Source organism: Mus caroli, unplaced genomic scaffold (assembly GCF_978045245.1).
Source record: "Mus caroli unplaced genomic scaffold, Mus_caroli_1 scaffold_1, whole genome shotgun sequence".
Classification (NCBI taxonomy): domain Eukaryota; kingdom Metazoa; phylum Chordata; class Mammalia; order Rodentia; family Muridae; genus Mus; species Mus caroli.
This window is the reverse complement of record NW_028227256.1, coordinates 95,463,528-95,475,403: the sequence shown is the minus strand read 5'-3', so window position 1 is coordinate 95,475,403 and position 11,876 is coordinate 95,463,528. Positions and strand designations below refer to the sequence as shown.

Here is an 11,876-nt window from a genome sequence, read left to right as displayed (position 1 = left end):
AGTTAGGGAAGCAGAAAAACGGCCTGTGTAGGACCACAGGCCTCTTCCGGCTGGACCAGCACCTGGGTACCAACAGCTACCCACGACCCCCGCCGCAGGATTTAGAGACTGCTGGTGAGTGGAACACAGCTTCTGCTCCAATCTTTAAACAGTGACAACGATAACAACTAACCCCAGAGATTACCAGATGGCGGAAGGTAAACGTAATAATCTTACTAACAGAAACCAAGACCACTCACCATCATCAGAACCCAGCACCCCCACTTCACCCAGTCCAGGGCACCCCAACACACCGGAAAAGCTAGACACGGATTTAAAAGCATATCTCCTGATGATGATAGAGAACTTCAAGAAGGACTTTAATAACACACTTAAAGAAATGCAGAACACTGCTAAACAGGCAGAAGACAATAAAGAGAAAGCACAAAAATCCCTTAAAGAATTGCAGGAGAACACTGCTAAAGAGTTACAAATCCTTAAAGAAAAACACGATAACATAATCAAAGAGGTAGAAGTCCTTACAGAAAAACAGGAAAACACATCCAAACAGATGATGGAAATGAACAAAACCATACTAGACCTAAAAAGGGAAGTAGACACAATAAAGAAAACCCAAAATGAGGCAACACTGGAGATAGAAACCCTAGGAAAGAAATCTGGAACCATAGATACGAGCATCAGCAACAGAATACAAGAGATGGAAGAGAGAATCTCAGGTGCAGAAGATTCCATAGAGAACATCGGCACAACAATCAAGGAAAATGTAAAATGCAAAAAGATCCTAACTCAAAACATCCAAGAAATACAGGACGCAATGAGAAGACCAAACCTACGGATAATAGGAGTGGATGAGAATGAAGATTTTCAACTCAAAGGACCAGCAAACATCTTCAACAAAATTATAGAAGAAAACTTCCCAAATCTAAAGAAAGAGATGCCCATGAACATACAAGAGGCCTACAGAACTCCAAATAGACTGGACCAGAAAAGAAATACCTCCCGACACATAATAATCAGAGCAACAAATGCTCTAAATAAAGATAGAATACTAAAAGCAGTAAGAGAAAAAGGCTAAGTAACATATAAAGGCAAGCCTATCAGAATTACACCAGATTTTTCACCAGAGACTATGAAAGCCAGAAGATCCTGGACGGATGTTATACAGACACTAAAAGAACACAAATTCCAGACCAGGCTACTATACCCAGCCAAACTCTCAATTAACATAGATGGAGAAACCAAAGTATTCCACGACAAAACCAAATTCACACATTATCTCTCCACGAATCCAGCCCTTCAAAGGATAATAACAGAAAAAAACCAATACAAGGACAGGAACCACGCCCTAGAAACAACAAGAAGGTAATCCCTCAACAAACCTAAAAGAAGACAGCCACAAGAACAAAATGCCAACTTTAACAACAAAAATAACAGGAAACAACAATTACTTTTCCTTAATATCTCTTAATATCAATGGACTCAACTCCCCGATAAAAAGACATAGACTAACAAACTGGCTACACAAACAAGACCCAACATTTTGCTGCTTACAGGAAACTCATCTCAGAGAAAAGGATAGACACTACCTCAGAATGAAAGGCTGGAAAACAATTTTCCAAGCAAATGGCATGAAGAAACAAGCTGGAGTAGCCATTCTAATATCTGATAAGATTGACTTCCAACCCAAAGTCATTAAAAAAGACAGGGAGGGACACTTCATACTCATCAAAGGTAAAATCCTCCAAGAGGAACTATCAATCCTGAATATCTATGCTCCAAATACAAAGGCAGCCACATTCATTAAAGAAACTTTAGTAAAGCTCAAAGCACACATTGCACCTCATACAATAATAGTGGGAGACTTCAACACACCACTTTCACCAATGGACAGATCATGGAAACAGAAACTAAACAGGGACACAGTGAAACTAAGAGAAATTATGAATCAAATGGATCTGGCAGATATCTACAGAACATTCTATCCTAAAACAAAAGGATATACCTTCTTCTCAGCACCTCATGGTACCTTCTCCAAAATTGACCACATAATTGGTCACAAAGCAGGCCTCAACAGATATAAAAATATTGAAATTGTCCCATGCATCCTATCAGATCACCATGGACTAAGGCTGATCTTCAATAACAAAATAAATAATAGAAAGCCAACCTTCACGTGGAAACTGAACAACACTCTTCTCAATGATACCTTGGTCAAGGAAGGAATAAAGAAAGAAATTAAGGACTTTTTAGAGTTCAATGAAAATGAAGCCACAACATACCCAAACTTATGGGACGCAATGAAAGCATTTCTAAGAGGAAAACTCATAGCTCTGAGTGCCTCCAAAAGGAAACTAGAGAGAGCACACATTAGCAGCTTGACAACACACCTAAAAGCACTAGAACAAAAGGAAGCAAATTCACCCAAGAGGAGTAGACGGCAGGAAATAATCAAACTCAGGGGTGAAATCAACCAAGTGGAAACAAGAAAAACTATTCAAAGAATCAACCAATCAAGGAGCTGGTTCTTTGAGAAAATCAACAAGATAGATAAACCCTTAGCCAGACTCACTAGAGGGCACAGGGAAAGCATCCTAATTAACAAAATCAGAAATGAAAAAGGAGACATAACAACAGATCCTGAAGACATCCAAAACACCATCAGATCCTTCTACCAAAGGCTATACTCAACAAAACTGGAGAACCTGGATGAAATGGAGAAGTTCCTAGACAGATACCAGGTACCAAAGTTGAATCAAGATCAGGTTAATGATCTAAACAGCCCTATATCCCCCAAAGAAATAGAAGCAGTCATTAATAGTCTCCCAACTAAAAAAAGCCCAGGACCAGATGGGTTTAGTGCAGAGTTCTATCAGACCTTCAAAGAAGATCTAATCCCAGTTCTTCACAAACTATTCCACAAAATAGAAACAGAAGGTACTCTACCCAACTCATTCTATGAAGCCACAATTACTCTGATACCTAAACCACAAAAAGACCCAACAAAGATAGAAAACTTCAGACCAATATCCCTTATGAATATTGATGCAAAAATCCTCAATAAAGTTCTTGCTAACCGAATCCAAGAACACATCAAAACAATCATCCATCCTGACCAAGTAGGTTTCATCCCAGGGATGCAGGGATGGTTCAATATACGGAAATCCATCAAAGTAATCCAGTATATAAACAAACTCAAAGACAAAAACCACATGGTCATCTCCTTAGATGCGGAAAAAGCATTTGACAAGATCCAACACCCATTCATGATAAAAGTCTTGGAAAGATCAGGAATTCAAGGCCCATACCTAAACATGATAAAAGCAATCTACAGAAAACCAGTAGCCAACATCAAAGTAAATGGTCAGAAGCTTGAAGCAATCCCTCTAAAATCAGGGACTAGACAAGGCTGTCCACTTTCTCCATACCTATTCAACATTGTACTTGAAGTCCTAGCCAGAGCAATTCGACAACAAAAGGAGATCAAAGGGATACAAATTGGAAAAGATGTAGTCAAAATATCACTTTTTGCAGATGATATGATAGTATATATAAGTGACCCTAAAAATTCCACCAGAGAACTCCTAAGCCTGATAAACAGCTTCGGTGAAGTAGCTGGATATAAAATTAACTCAAACAAATCAATGGCCTTTCTCTACACAAAGAATAAACAGGCTGAGAAAGAAATTAGGGAAACAACACCCTTCTCAATAGTCACAAATAATATAAAATATCTTGGCGTGACTCTAACTAAGGAAGTGAAAGATCTGTATAATAAAAACTTCAAGTCTCTGAAGAAAGAAATTATAGAAGATCTCAGAAGATGGAAAGATCTCCCATGCTCATGGATTGGCAGGATCAACATTGTAAAAATGGCTATCTTGCCAAAAGCAATCTACAGATTCAATGCAATCCCCATCAAAATTCCAAATCAATTCTTCAACGAATTAGAAAGTGCAATCTGCAAATTCATCTGGAATAACAAAAAACCTAGGATAGCAAAAACTCTTCTCAAGGATAAAAGAACCTCTGGTGGAATCACCATGCCGGACCTAAAGCTCTACTACAGAGCAATTGTGATAAAAACTGCATGGTACTGGTATAGTGACAGACAAATAGACCAATGGAATAGAATTGAAGACCCAGAAATGAACCCACACACCTATGGTCACTTGATCTTTGACAAGGGAGCTAAAAACATCCAGTGGAAGAAAGACAGCATTTTCAACAAATGGTGCTGGCACAACTGGTTGTTAACATGTAGAAGAATGCGAATCGATCCATTCCTATCTCCTTGTACTAAGGTCAAGTCTAAGTGGATCAAGGAACTTCACATAAAACCAGAGACACTGAAACTTATAGAGGAGAAAGTGGGGAAAAGCCTTGAAGATATGGGCACAGGGGAAAAATTCCTGAATAGAACAGTAATGGCTTGTGCTGTAAGATCGAGAATTGACAAGTGGGACCTCATGAAACTGCAAAGCTTCTGCAAGGCTAAAGACACCATCAATAAGACAAAAAAACCACCAACAGATTGGGAAAGGATCTTCACCTATCCTAAATCAGATAAGGGACTAATATCCAATATATATAAAGAACTCAAGAAGGTGGACTCCAGAAAGTCAAATAACCCCATTAAAAAATGGGGCTCAGAACTGAACAAAGAATTCTCACCTGAGGAATACCGAATGGCAGAGAAGCACCTGAAAAAATGTTCAACATCCTTAATCATCAGGGAAATGCAAATCAAAACAACCCTGAGATTCCACCTCACACCAGTCAGAATGGCTAAGATCAAAAATTCAGGTGACAGCAGATGCTGGCGAGGATGTGGAGAAAGAGGAACACTCCTCCATTGTTGGTGGGATTGCAAGCTTGTACAACCACTCTGGAAATCAGTCTGGCGGTTCCTCAGAAAATTGGACATAGTACTACTGGAGGATCCAGCAATACCTCTCCTGGGCATATATCCAGAAGATGTCCCAACCGGTAAAAAGGACACATGCTCCACTATGTTCATAGCAGCCCTATTTATAATAGCCAGAAGCTGGAAAGAACCCAGATGTCCCTCAACAGAGGAATGGATACAGAAATTATGGTACATTTACACAATGGAGTACTACTCAGCTATTGAAAAGAATGAATTTATGAAATTCCTAGCCAAATGGATGGACCTGGAGGGCATCATCTTGAGTGAAGTAACACAATCACAAAAGAACTCACACAATATGTATTCATTGATAAGTGGATATTAGCCCAAAACTTAGGATACCCAAGATATAAGATACAATTTGATAAACGCATGAAACTCAAGAAGAATGAAGACCAAAGTGTGGACACTGTGCACCTTCTTAGAATTGGGAACAAAACACCCAGGGAAGGAGTTACAGAGACAAAGTTCGTAGCTGTGATGAAAGGATGGACCATTTAGAGACTGCTGTATCCAGGGATCCGTCCCATAATCAGCTTCTAAACGCTGACACCATTGCATACACTAGCAAGATTTTGCTGAAAGGACCCAAATATAGCTGTCTCTTGTGAGACGATGCCGGGGCCTAGCAAACACAGGAGTGGATGTTCACAGTCAGCTATTGGATGTATCACAGGGCTCCCAATGGAGAAGCTAGAGAAAGTACCCAAGGAGCTAAAGGGATCTGCAACCCTATTGTTGGAACAACATGATGTACTAACCAGAACCCTGGAGCTCTTGTCTCTAGCTGCATATGTATCGAAAGATGGCCTAGTCGCCCATCAATGGAAAGAGAGGCCCATTGGACTTGCAAACTTTATATGCCCCAATATAGGGGAATGCCAGGGCCAAAAGAATGGGAATGGGTGGGTAGGGAAGTGGGGGGCGCTATGGGGGACTTTTGGGATAGTATTGGAAATGTAATTGAGGAAAATATGTAATAAAAAAAAAAAAAAAAAAAGAATGAGCAGTTCTGTGGCAAGCAAACCAGATCTGGGACATCCAAATCTGTTGCTGCATGGGGCTAGCCTAGAGGCAGAGGTGGCAAGACAACCAGGGCAGAGAGTAGCTGGGTTTATCATGGGATGGTACTGATTTTTTAAAATTATTTCCCACAACAGTGTGGTACAATAAAAAGCAGAAAGACTTTGGAGATCTTTGAGATAGTATTGTCAAAGATATTAAAATTTAACTTCTATCAGTCTAAGAAAACTTTGACTGTTAAATAACAAAAATAGCTACCCCAAAGCATCTTTAAAACAATGTTACAAATAGTACTAGTTATAAAGGAGAAGATGAACATATTTGACTATATAAACATTTGGAGAGAATATTGTGTTTCTGTAGAAAGAGTAAAATGAATTAAAGGGTACAAGAAAAACTAAAAACTATTAATTGCAGCAAGTATTGACGAATGAAATTTCTTTAGATTCAATATAAGAGAAAATAATCAGGACACCATATGGAATAGATAAATATGATGGCAAATGCTATGGTAGGGCCATCCCAAGGAAAGAAAAGTAGGTGGTCAGTGAGCATCTGAAAATAGCATTTTCCACTGTTCTCTAGCAACGTTAGTACTCTGCCCAGTTTCTGGACAACATACTGAAGATAAGCAAGAGTGGAGTGCTGAATTCCACATAAGGCAGTACACCCTTATTATCACTTAGCAAACATCTCCAGAAAGGGCACAAAATACAAGAGATAGAGAAAATAGATATGTATATCAAAAAGATATAATCTGAACATGGCTTAGTCACTGCTCTCTTGAACTGACTACAGCTCTGATTATTTGCAAATGACTTGGCCCTCAACATTTCATCACTGTAAAGAAAGACCCTTTGAGTCCCTTGTCCCTCTCTGAGGAATGATTGGCAGTTATTGGTTGTTATGCCATGGGTATTGAGATTGTTTGATTAAGAATGCCCCCCCATACACTCACATTTTTGAATACCTAGTCAGCAGGAAGTAGAACTATTTGATACAATTAGAAGGACTAGGAATTTTAACACTTTGGAGGAAAACGTGCCACAGTGGGTGGGCTTTTAATACTCCAAAGCCTGTGTCAGGCCCTGCTTTACTTCTTTCTGACTGGGGATGAGGATGTAGAATTCTCAGCAATGTCTGCAACAACACAATGTTTACCAAATATAGTGATAGCAGACTACACTTTGTGATGGTGAACATTGTGTATAGAGGATAGTTAACTATGCTATACTTGTAAAAATAAAATTGTTTCTACCTATATAAGCCATGATGAAGTTGTTCCTACCTTGAATGTACCCTGTGAGCTAGCCCAGTCCTGGTACAGTTGGATTATTCTTTTTTAAATGTTGCTGATTATTGTAAACTATTCCACTGCCTCAGCTATTATTACAAAGTAATGAGTTGAGAATTAAACAGGCAAAATGACAAGTTTGATTTTATATGAATTGTTTGTTTGCTTGCTTGCTTGCTTGCTTGAATAGGTGAAGCGGCTGCTGGATGTCTGTTATAAAATCAATCACCATTATCACCCAGCCAGGATATGAGTTAGTTTGATCCCAAACTATAACTTTGTGGGTTTTACCTTTATAACCCATGGTCTGACAATAGCCAAGACCTTACATAGAGAAGTCTCTTTGTTTTTGTCCTGGCCAGTTATTTTTCAAAGGCCTCTATTTTGCTAAAATCAAAATTTGAGTCAGACTTATGAATCTCTAAACAACCCAGATCCATAATATCTCTGAAGCCATAAGCAAATCTCCAATCAAATGCTTTCTTCTGTAAGAGTTCCCACAGTCATGTTGTCTTTTCACAGCAATAGAACAGTAACTAAGACAGGTGTCATTTTCCTCAGTGGTATACTTACAAATTCTGATTGTTTCTGTAAAGATTCCCTCACCAGCTCCTGGGCTAGATACCCTTTAATTATAAAGGTCATGGGACACACACAGAATTGAAGCCTTAAAAGATAGAAGGGACTTGCTGGGATGAAAAGTTTCAGTGCCAGAGGGAGATGAACAAGATTGGAGACTAAGGCATGAAAATGATAAGATTCATTATGCAGTGTATGAAACTGTCAAATCAATATGAAATAATAAAATTAACAATTATGGTGAGAGACCATCGTTATCTATAACAATAGAAGACTTGTATAGCTGTTTCCTCCCGTAGAAAATGTCCTTCCTACAGAAAAATGGAGGCTTCTATGAGTCAGGAAGTAAACAAAATATACAATGTAATGGTTCAGGGTTCATGAAGAATGATATCCCAGAATCAAATAGTATGCAACAGCAAAGGGCTTTTATTCTGCAGAGAACCTTCATTCAGGAGTCCACTGTACACTGGGATGGAAGATAGAGGTGCGGACCTTGCAGATTCAATTAAAAGCCTATTAGTGTAGGAGTGGGTGACTTTTATTTCTGATTCCCTTGATTGGTTGACTACCTCCAGGGGAATGGATGCCTTTTCTAATTTTCTGGGGCAATTGGGAGAATTTTGCTGATTAACTATAGTTGGCACAAGCTAAGTGTTGGGCAGCTTCTTCAGCTCTTTATTGACTGCCTGTGAGATTGTGTCAGGCTAGAAGGTGGAGCAAATTCCTGATTGGATGCCCATCATGGGTGGTTTTATTTTTCCCTGGAATTGATCTGTTTTGGACTTTTCCAGTTCTGGGAATCAGAAGCTAATGCTTAGTCTCCCAAACTGCCTGTCTGCAGCCTCTCATGGAGTCAGCCTGGCTCTGGCTGACTCAGTCCTCTCACAGACCTAGGAATTAAATGAAACTCACAAGCTCAGGAAGCTTAAGAACTTGGACAGATTGACAAGCCCCACTCCTAGTTTGTGTAAGTAGGAACAGCTGTTGAGGAGAGGAGACTATTCCTTTTTAGCTGTCTAGGACCCATAGGGAACCAAAGGGTGCAGCTTCCGAGAATCAGACAACAATCTGGGTGGGCTTTTAAGTGAAATAGCTATCTTTGAGTCATCCATTTTCCTGTGAGCATCTGTTAGAAACTCACTGACTTATACAGGAATGTACCCAATCATCTCCTTTCAGAACTAGTTCCCAGGTGTCACTGCCTTCTTTTCTTCATAATGTTTGTCACTTGTGCATTATCACATTTTGTATAGTCAGTATTGTCTACCTTCTTTAACATATATCTGAGTACATATTTTTTTTCAAATCAATGAAAAATAACCCCTACATCAAAAAATTCTATGACATTTTACTTTATGAATCAATTACAGGGGTTAAAAGGGTGGTGAAGGTACAAACCTTTCACTGGGAAGTTTTGGATTTTGGATCAAACCTTCTGCAATATTTTTTCTTCAATTAAACATTCTTACTTGTAAATATCAATCTAAAAAGTCCATTAGGGTTTATATATAATATTTATTTCTGTACCATTTATAATTAGGAAGAGGTGATATGGAGATGAGTTAGTTGGTAAAGTGTATTCTATGCCTAATGTTGCCCTCTAATTTCCACATACACATGCTGAGCTGAGTGTGCCCCCTTATTCCAAATATACACATGATGGTCTAGTTATGAATCAATAAGTTATATCTTTACTATAGAAATATTCTACAATAATCAAAGCTCATGTTCAACGAAATAATTTTATAATATAAAATTTGCTTTTCTAAAACTGAAATAAAGCAGTACATAAAGCTCAATGTGAGGAACAATGCTGTGTGCACGCATATGTGTGTGTGTGTGTGTGTGTATGTGTGTGTGTGTGTGTCTGTGTGTGTGTGTGTGTCTGTGTGTGTGAGAGAGAGAGTGTGTGTGTGTATGAGAGAGAGAGTATGTGTGTGGGTGTGTGGGTGTGTGTCTGTCTGTATGTGTGTGTGTGGGTGGGTGGGTGGGGGTGCGTGTCTATGTATGTGTGTGTGTCTGTGTGTGTGTGTGTCTGTGTGTTTGTGTGTGTGTGTCTGTGTGTGGTATGTGTGTGTGATTCCATGTCTGTGTTCATTAATGTGGAAATTAGAAAACACCATCAGTGTCAATCTTTAAGTGCAATTAACTCCCATCCTATTTTTTTTTTAAGACAGAGTCTCTCACTTACCTTTCAGCAGGTTATGATTGATGGACCATGAATTTCCAGGAATCCAGCTCTCCCTGCTTCCATAGTGTAGGGATTACAAGTGTATACCAACATATCTGGCTCCTTTCTCAGGAATCCTGGATAGGAATCTGAAGCCCTCATGCTTACAAGGCAAGTAACTTAACAACTAGGTTATCTTCCCAGTCCTCAAGATAGTTTTTTTTAACTGTAGAAAAACATCCAGAATCTCTAGGAATACATGGTACTGATAGCTGAACCTCTTTATTTTTTCCAAGTCTTTAAAATCTAATTTTAAATTTGAATTTTAAGGTTCAAAAATATAATTTTTATAAAAGAACGATACAGTTTCTCTCTCCCTCTTTCTCTCTCTCTCTCACTCTCTCCTTCCATATATAAATATATGTATAATGCCAATCTTTTTAAACATCATATCTTTGTGGTGAATATGTCTATCATCTTCCTTCTAGGTTTTTGAAATAGATGCTACTTATTCATTCACTGTGGTCCCCTTGCTGCAGAACCCAGTCATTCTGTGTAACTTTAAGCTATTGACATTGAACATCTAGAAGCTCGATGACGTTAACTTTCATAACAAAGAGATATGTGGGAGGATTTTTGTTTCTTTGCTCTTTCTGTGTGTGTCTGTGTGTCTTTGTATGTGTTTATGTCTATGTCTGTGTGTGTTTGTGTGTGTATTCATGTGTGCACACACCAGAAGACAGAGGTGTATGTCAGACATCCTTCTCAATTGCCTTCCATGCCATTTTATTGAACTCTGTTTTTTTACCACACCTGGAGCTCACTAATTAGCACAGAATGACTAGTGAGTCTAGAGATCTGGATGCTCAGGTCTATAAGGTACTAAGTGTGCTTAATTAGATCTTAAGGATGTGCCGACTCCTTTTTGGCCATGTCTAAGGGAGGCCATGATATGGTTCCTGTCTGTGGAACTGAGCCAGCAGGGTGTGGGCCTCTACAAGTATAAATGGTTGCTGTGGTATAAGGCTTGTTGGTATAATAATATTTTTATGTTCATCCTTAGAATAGTGTCCTCTCTGCCAAAGTTAATGACTCCATGGTACTCAGAGACAGCATGAGTTGGGGGTTGGGGGTGTTGAAATATCTCAGCAAAATGGTAGAATGCTGTGACCTTCATGATAACCCTTAAGCCTATAAGAAAGAATACTGAAAGCATGAGTTTAAAAATATATAATTTCTCAACTATGTAAATTATAAGGATGCAATATGAATTGTATAAGGAGATTTACAGATGTAAAGGATCAGAGGTAGCTGCACTATGAGCCAGATTGTCAGGACGATATTATGGAAGGAGAGAGATTTAGGGAGTCCTGATTGGAGGGCCAGATTCCACCCAACTAAGTTTTGTGTGCTTGTTTATGATTAAAAATCAGGTAGTTTCCTGACTTTAGGGTCAGCCTAAGACAGGAGTTTAGATCTATACCCAGGTTTGGTAGGAAGGATAATATCAGGGCAGAGTTCTACTCTGCTACCTTATTGTATGTGCTTATAATTGCTGTTTCTTTCTAAGAAACAAGGGGCTGGCAGAGTCCTGGGATGCTGATTCATGTGATAATCAAAAGAGAACCTGGGCAAGGACTTATTGATATGCAAATAAAATCTTGCAAGAGATAAACTATCCAGAAAGTTTTAAAATAGCAAGAAAAACCTGTCTCAAAGAATATACACAGAAAAAGCAGTTTGAATAGGTGACTAGAACAGAACACAGAGAGGTTACAATCTAGAAATCTGTCTCCAGGAGAATCAAGGCCATCATCTTGTAACTCATGTTTTGACTCTGTGTCCTTTATTTGGCCATTCGCAGGCACCCCTTGTCTCAG

At 38.9% G+C, this 11,876-nt stretch overlaps 1 long non-coding RNA gene across 4 annotated transcripts in view; it reads left to right on the top strand.

Annotated features, from left to right (window-relative positions):
* Positions 1 to 8,622: 8,622 nt before the first annotated feature.
* The window catches only part of LOC147006089 (uncharacterized), a 161,144-nt gene continuing 157,890 nt past the window's right edge, over positions 8,623 to 11,876 (top strand). For 3 of the 4 annotated variants that reach the window (XR_015047556.1, XR_015047557.1, XR_015047555.1), the window contains exons 1-2: positions 8,623 to 8,793; positions 10,025 to 10,167. This is a non-coding gene — a long non-coding RNA (uncharacterized LOC147006089). The remainder of the gene's footprint in view (positions 8,794 to 10,024; positions 10,168 to 11,876) is intronic. The other variant, XR_015047558.1, reaches the window with a different exon arrangement.